The 7,500-nt window shown below is 42.8% G+C and overlaps 2 non-coding genes across 2 annotated transcripts in view; one reads left to right on the top strand and one right to left on the bottom strand.

Annotated features, from left to right (window-relative positions):
- Nucleotides 1-3,462: 3,462 nt before the first annotated feature.
- On the bottom strand, nucleotides 3,463-3,581 carry LOC123688354. The gene has a single exon (XR_006749881.1). It is a non-coding gene; the product is annotated as a 5S ribosomal RNA (ribosomal RNA).
- A 3,661-nt stretch (nucleotides 3,582-7,242) lies between these two features.
- LOC123687572 overlaps nucleotides 7,243-7,500 on the top strand; it is a 1,906-nt gene continuing 1,648 nt past the window's right edge. Inside the window, exon 1 of the ribosomal RNA XR_006749290.1 lies at nucleotides 7,243-7,500. This exon is cut by the window's right edge and continues 1,648 nt beyond it. This is a non-coding gene — a ribosomal RNA (small subunit ribosomal RNA).

Genomic DNA, 7,500 nt, shown 5'->3' with positions numbered 1-7,500 from the left:
TATCTCTAAGTCCAGACCGATGCACAACGTAAACTAGGGCTGAACCGATGCACCACGTAATATCGGGCAGACCGATGCAGAACGTAAACTCGATCATACCGATGCTTCACGTAATCTCGATCTTACCGATGCACCACGTAAACAAGGGCAGACCGATGCAGAACGTAAAGTAGATCTTACCGATGCACCACGTAATCTCGATCTTACCGATGCACCACGTAATCTCCATCTTACCGATGCACCACGTGAACTGGATCTTACCGATGCAGAACGTGAATTGGATCTTACCGATGCACCACGTAAACTCGATCTTACCGATGCACCACGTAATCTCAATCTTACCGATGCACCACGTGAACTGGATCTTACCGATGCAGAACGTGAATTGGATCTTACCGATGCACCACGTAAACTCGATCATACCGATGCACCACGTAATCTCGGGCAGACCGATGCACAACGTAAATGACGATCGGGACCGGGGCGATCGGTCGTATCTGACACCGCCGGCTCGGTTCTAACATCGTCAATGAGTCGGGGTTGAAAAAAAGGACGTGAACATTTTTCCTTATAAAAATCAAACCCGATCATGGATTTTGATTCTGATTGTTGATTATCGCTATTAGAACATATAAGGAGGCAACCAAATCAAATTTGAGAAAATTCCACGATCAGAAAATTTTTTTCGAAAAAAAAAAAAAAATCGTAATCACCTCGGTCATGGCGAGTTATTTTCCGTATTTCATTCCACAATCAACGTACAACATAGAAGAAATCATCTCTCTAACTATCCTGGTTCAAAAGTTGTATCGGAACATTTCACGTCGTAATATCTCGCCAAGTCCAGACCTCGGCGATAGGTAGTATCTGACACCGTCCGCTCGGGACTGACATCGACTTGGACTCGGGCTGATGATGGGGAGGCGTTTAAGGACGTGAACATTTTTCCTTATAAAAATTAAAGTCGACAATGAATATTGATTCTGATTACTGATTTACGCTTTAAAAACACATTAGAAGGCAACCAAATCGAATTTGAGGAAATTCCACGATCAGAAAATTTTTTTCGAAAAAAAAAAAAATCCGAAAAATATTTTTCGATTCCTATTACTGATTTACTCTTTTAGAACACATTAGGAGGCAACCAAATCAAATTTGAGAAAATTCCACAATCAGAAAATTTTTTTCGAAAAAAAAAAAAATTCGAGGACACCTCGGTCATGGCAAGTTATTTTCCACAATCCATTCCCCAATCGACGTACATCACAGAAAAAATCATCTCTCTAACTATCCTGGTTCAAAAGTTGTATCGGAACATTTTCACGTCGAAAATATATCTCTAAGTCCAGACCGATGCACAACGTAAACTAGGGCTGAACCGATGCACCACGTAATATCGGGCAGACCGATGCAGAACGTAAACTCGATCATACCGATGCTTCACGTAATCTCGATCTTACCGATGCACCACGTAAACAAGGGCAGACCGATGCAGAACGTAAAGTAGATCTTACCGATGCACCACGTAAACTCGATCTTACCGATGCACCACGTAATCTCCATCTTACCGATGCACCACGTGAACTGGATCTTACCGATGCAGAACGTGAATTGGATCTTACCGATGCACCACGTAAACTCGATCTTACCGATGCACCACGTAATCTCAATCTTACCGATGCACCACGTGAACTGGATCTTACCGATGCAGAACGTGAATTGGATCTTACCGATGCACCACGTAAACTCGATCATACCGATGCACCACGTAATCTCGGGCAGACCGATGCACAACGTAAATGACGATCGGGACCGGGGCGATCGGTCGTATCTGACACCGCCGGCTCGGTTCTAACATCGTCAATGAGTCGGGGTTGAAAAAAAGGACGTGAACATTTTTCCTTATAAAAATCAAACCCGATCATGGATTTTGATTCTGATTGTTGATTATCGCTATTAGAACATATAAGGAGGCAACCAAATCAAATTTGAGAAAATTCCACGATCAGAAAATTTTTTTCGAAAAAAAAAAAAAAATCGTAATCACCTCGGTCATGGCGAGTTATTTTCCGTATTTCATTCCACAATCAACGTACAACATAGAAGAAATCATCTCTCTAACTATCCTGGTTCAAAAGTTGTATCGGAACATTTCACGTCGTAATATCTCGCCAAGTCCAGACCTCGGCGATAGGTAGTATCTGACACCGTCCGCTCGGGACTGACATCGACTTGGACTCGGGCTGATGATGGGGAGGCGTTTAAGGACGTGAACATTTTTCCTTATAAAAATTAAAGTCGACAATGAATATTGATTCTGATTACTGATTTACGCTTTAAAAACACATTAGAAGGCAACCAAATCGAATTTGAGGAAATTCCACGATCAGAAAATTTTTTTCGAAAAAAAAAAAAATCCGAAAAATATTTTTCGATTCCTATTACTGATTTACTCTTTTAGAACACATTAGGAGGCAACCAAATCAAATTTGAGAAAATTCCACAATCAGAAAATTTTTTTCGAAAAAAAAAAAAATTCGAGGACACCTCGGTCATGGCAAGTTATTTTCCACAATCCATTCCCCAATCGACGTACATCACAGAAAAAATCATCTCTCTAACTATCCTGGTTCAAAAGTTGTATCGGAACATTTTCACGTCGAAAATATATCTCTAAGTCCAGACCGATGCACAACGTAAACTAGGGCTGAACCGATGCACCACGTAATATCGGGCAGACCGATGCAGAACGTAAACTCGATCATACCGATGCTTCACGTAATCTCGATCTTACCGATGCACCACGTAAACAAGGGCAGACCGATGCAGAACGTAAAGTAGATCTTACCGATGCACCACGTAATCTCGATCTTACCGATGCACCACGTAATCTCCATCTTACCGATGCACCACGTGAACTGGATCTTACCGATGCAGAACGTGAATTGGATCTTACCGATGCACCACGTAAACTCGATCTTACCGATGCACCACGTAATCTCAATCTTACCGATGCACCACGTGAACTGGATCTTACCGATGCAGAACGTGAATTGGATCTTACCGATGCACCACGTAAACTCGATCTTACCGATGCACCACGTAATCTCGATCTTACCGATGCACCACGTGAACTGGATCTTACCGATGCAGAACGTGAATTGGATCTTACCGATGCACCACGTAAACTCGATCTTACCGATGCACCACGTAATCTCAATCTCACCGATGCACCACGTGAACTGGATCTTACCGATGCAGAACGTGAATTGGATCTTACCGATGCACCACGTAAACTCGATCTTACCGATGCACCACGTAATCTCGATCTTACCGATGCACCACGTAATCTCAATCTTACCGATGCATCACGTAATCTCGATCTTACCGATGCAGAACGTAAACTCGATCATACCGATGCACCACGTTATCTCGGCAGACCGATGCAGAACGTAAAAAAAAAGCTTACAGCACGCGGTGTTCCCAAGCGGTCACCCATCCAAGTACTAACCGCGCCCGACGCTGCTTGGCTTCAGTGTTCTGACGAGAACTGGCAATTTCAGCGTGGTATGGCCGTAAACAACATATATTGCGATATTTTCTATGATATCTCACTTTTTGGGAGCGGAAAGGACGTGAACGTTTTTCCTCATAAAAAATGAAATAACTTTTGGATATTAATTCTGATTGTTGATTTAAGCTTTAAGAACACATTAGGACATATCTCAATGAAATTTGAGGGATTTCCGAAATCGAAAAATATTTTTCGAAAAAAAAAAAAAATCCCAGAAGACCTCGGTCATCTCAAGTTTATTTCCATATTCTATTACACAATCAACGTACATCACAAAAGGAACCATCTCTCTAACTATCACAGTTAAATTTTTGTATCGGAACATTTCACGTCGGAATATCTCGCTAAGTCCAGACCGGGGAGATCGGTCGCATCTGACACCGTCCGCTCCGGTCTAACATCGTCTTGGAGTCGGGGTAACGATGGAGAGGCGTTTAAGGACGTGAACATTTTTCCTTATAAAAATTAAAGTCGACAATGAATATTGATTCTGATTACTGATTTACTCTTTTAGAACACATTAGAAGGCAACGCAATCAGATTTGAGGAAATTTCAAGATCAGAAAATTTTTTTCGAAAAAAAAAAAAATTCAAGAACACCTGGGTCATGGCAAGTTATTTCCCACAATCCATTCCACAATCAACGTACAACATAGAAGAAATCATCTCTCTAACTATCCTGGTTCAAAAGTTGTATCGGAACATTTCACGTCGAAATACCTCGCCAAGTCCAGACCGGGGCGATAGGTAGTATCTGACACCGTCCGCTCGGGACTGACATCGACTTGGACTCGGGCTAATGATGGGGAGGCGTTTAAGGACGTGAACATTTTTCCTTATAAAAATTAAAGTCGACAATGAATATTGATTCTGATTACTGATTTACGCTTTAAAAACACATTAGAAGGCAACCAAATCAAATTTGAGGAAATTCCAAAATCAGAAAATTTTTTTTCAAAAAAAAAAAAATCCGAAAAATATTTTTCGATTCTGATTACTGATTTACTCTTTTAGAACACATTAGAAGGCAACGAAATCAAATTTGAGTAAAATCCAAAATCAGAAAATATTTTTCGAAAAAAAAAAAAAATTCGAGAACACCTCGGTCATGGCAAGTTATTTTCCACAATCCATTCCCCAATCAACGTACATCCCAGAAAAAATCATCTCTCTAACTATCCTGGTTCAAAAGTTGTATCGGAACATTTTCACGTCGAAAATATATCTCTAAGTCCAGACCGATGCAGAACGTAAACTCGATCATACCGATGCTTCACGTAATCTCGATCTTACCGATGCACAACGTAAACTAGATCACACCGATGCAGAACGTAAACTCGATCTCACCGATGCACCACGTGAACTGGATCTTACCGATGCAGAACGTGAATTGGATCTTACCGATGCACCACGTAAACTCGATCTTACCGATGCACCACGTAATCTCGATCTTACCGATGCACCACGTGAACTGGATCTTACCGATGCAGAACGTGAACTCGATCTTACCGATGCACCACGTAAACTAGGGCTGACCGATGCATCACGTAAACGACGATCGAGAGGCGCGAAAGGACGTGAACGTTTTTCATTATAAAAATTGAAATAAATGATAAATAATGATTCTGATTGTTGATTATCGTTTTTAATATGCATTAGTAGGCAACCAAATGAAATTTGAGGAAATTCCGATAACAGAAAATTTTTTCGAAAAAAAAAAAAATTCATGAAATCCTCGGTCATCGCAAAATATTTACCATATTCTGTTCGATAATCAACGTATATTTAAGAAGGAATCATATCTGTATCTATCTTGGTTCAAATTTTGTATCGGAACATTTTGACCAAAGTCCGAGCTTCGGCCGAAACAGACACCGCTGACCTGGCCTATCGATCGACCGAGAGTCGGGGATAGAGCGTAAGTGTTGTCTGGAGGGGAACCCTGTGCTCTCCTGACATATATAGGGAAGGTGGTCGCGTTGGGCGATGCAGAACGTTTGGATCGGGAATTATATTTTTGGTTCAGCTATTGGAATATGGTTTATTGTTGGTATATATTGGCGAAATAACGTTCTTACTGACTGGGGATATTCATAAAAATGAGTCCGGAGATTTTCAGATCGAAGTCCGAGTGATCCGACTTGGAAGGCGTGTTGGGTGGGTCGAGATGGCTTAGATCGATCAGACGAGGCGGGCTAAGTGTTGACGTCATGCATCGGTCCATTTTCAGATTGAGTCCGAGTAATCCGACTTTGAAAGAGTGTTGGGTGCGTCGAGACTGTTTAGATAGATCGGACGAGGCGGACTAGGTGTTAACGACATGCATCGGTATATTTTCTGATCGGAGTCCGAAGAAATCGGCCCTAGTAGGCGCAGCGGACGGTCGAGACGGCCTCGGTGGGTCGGATCGATCGGGAAAAGTTTGCTAAATCGTGTCTGGAGGGGAACCTTGGGTTCTCCTGACATATATAGGGGATAAGGTTTGGGTGAACGATTCTTCACGTAAAAGTTGAGTAATTTATTTTTCGATAAGCTTTTGGATATTGATGAGAAGTATATGTATATCTTCGATTAAAAGAATTCTTACCGTCTCGATGTATATTATATTAGATATATAAGAAATAGTTAACGTGATGCATCGGCCGATTTCCGGATCGGAGTTCGAGAGATGCGACTTTCGATGCGCGATGGGTGGATCGAGACGGCCTAGATCGATCGGACGAGGCGGACTAGGTGTTAACGACATGCATCGGCGGATTTTCTGATCGGAGTCCGAAGAAATCAGCTCTAGTAGGCGCGGCGAACGGTCGAAACGGCCTCGATCGATCGGACGAGGCGGACTAGGTGTTAACGACATGCATCGGCGGATTTTCTGATCGGAGTCCGAAGAAATCAGCTCTAGTAGGCGCGGCGAACGGTCGAAACGGCCTCGGTGGGTCGGATCGATCGGGAAAAGTTTGCTAAATCGTGTCTGGAGGGGAATCCGGGGTTCTCCTGACATATATAGAAGGGGTGGAGAATGGGTCCTGTCCTAGACTGTTTGGAGTTCTTTTTAGGATGATATTCAGTTGGTAAGTGGTAGACCCGAATCCGACCTCGGCGTTTGGGTACTGGCAAGGTGTGTTGGTTTCGGCTTTCGCATCTTGGGTCGCTTTCGTCAACCTCATGCAGCGAGGTCGCGGTCCGCTTCGTCTCTTTGTAGTCGAATGGCCTTTAAGCGACCAACCTTAAAATCGTGATCCTCTGCCCGTTGCGGGTTATGTTCACAAAAAATTTGCAACCACTCAATTCGTTCCGAGCGACAAATATTGTTGAATCTCGAATCACCGTGTCGTTATATTCACATGTATAGCGAAGGGTCGAGATGGAATGTGTATAAGAAATTAGTTGATAGCCGGGGGTTCGTATTATATATGGACGCCTTGGCGAGGGATTGTTTCTAGAAACTTTCTCATTTTTGATCGGTGTTTTGTCCGAGATGATGATGATGTATATATAGCTTGAGTCTCATGCTGACTGGGGGCTGTTACGTCGTTTCGTCGAGGACTTGCACTTACTGATGTGCGGCGCTAGTCGAAGTCAATCGACATGGCTAGTGCCACATGACGAGAGGCGAACGGGTTTGGCCATACCGGCAATCTCGTGGACCGATCGTATAAGCACGCAGTTCCCTGGTTGATCCTGCCAGTAGTCATATGCTTGTCTCAAAGATTAAGCCATGCATGTCTCAGTACAAGCCAAATTAAGGTGAAACCGCGAAAGGCTCATTAAATCAGTTATGGTTCCTTAGATCGTACCCACATTTACTTGGATAACTGTGGTAATTCTAGAGCTAATACATGCAAATAGAGCTCCGACCGGGAACGGAAGGAGCGCTTTTATTAGATCAAAACCAATAGGTGGCGGGTTCGCTCGTCATCGTACAA

This window comes from Harmonia axyridis, chromosome X (genome assembly GCF_914767665.1).
Source record: "Harmonia axyridis chromosome X, icHarAxyr1.1, whole genome shotgun sequence".
In the NCBI taxonomy this organism is placed as follows: Eukaryota; Metazoa; Arthropoda; class Insecta; order Coleoptera; family Coccinellidae; genus Harmonia; species Harmonia axyridis.
This window is presented reverse-complemented; position numbering and strand designations above follow the sequence as displayed.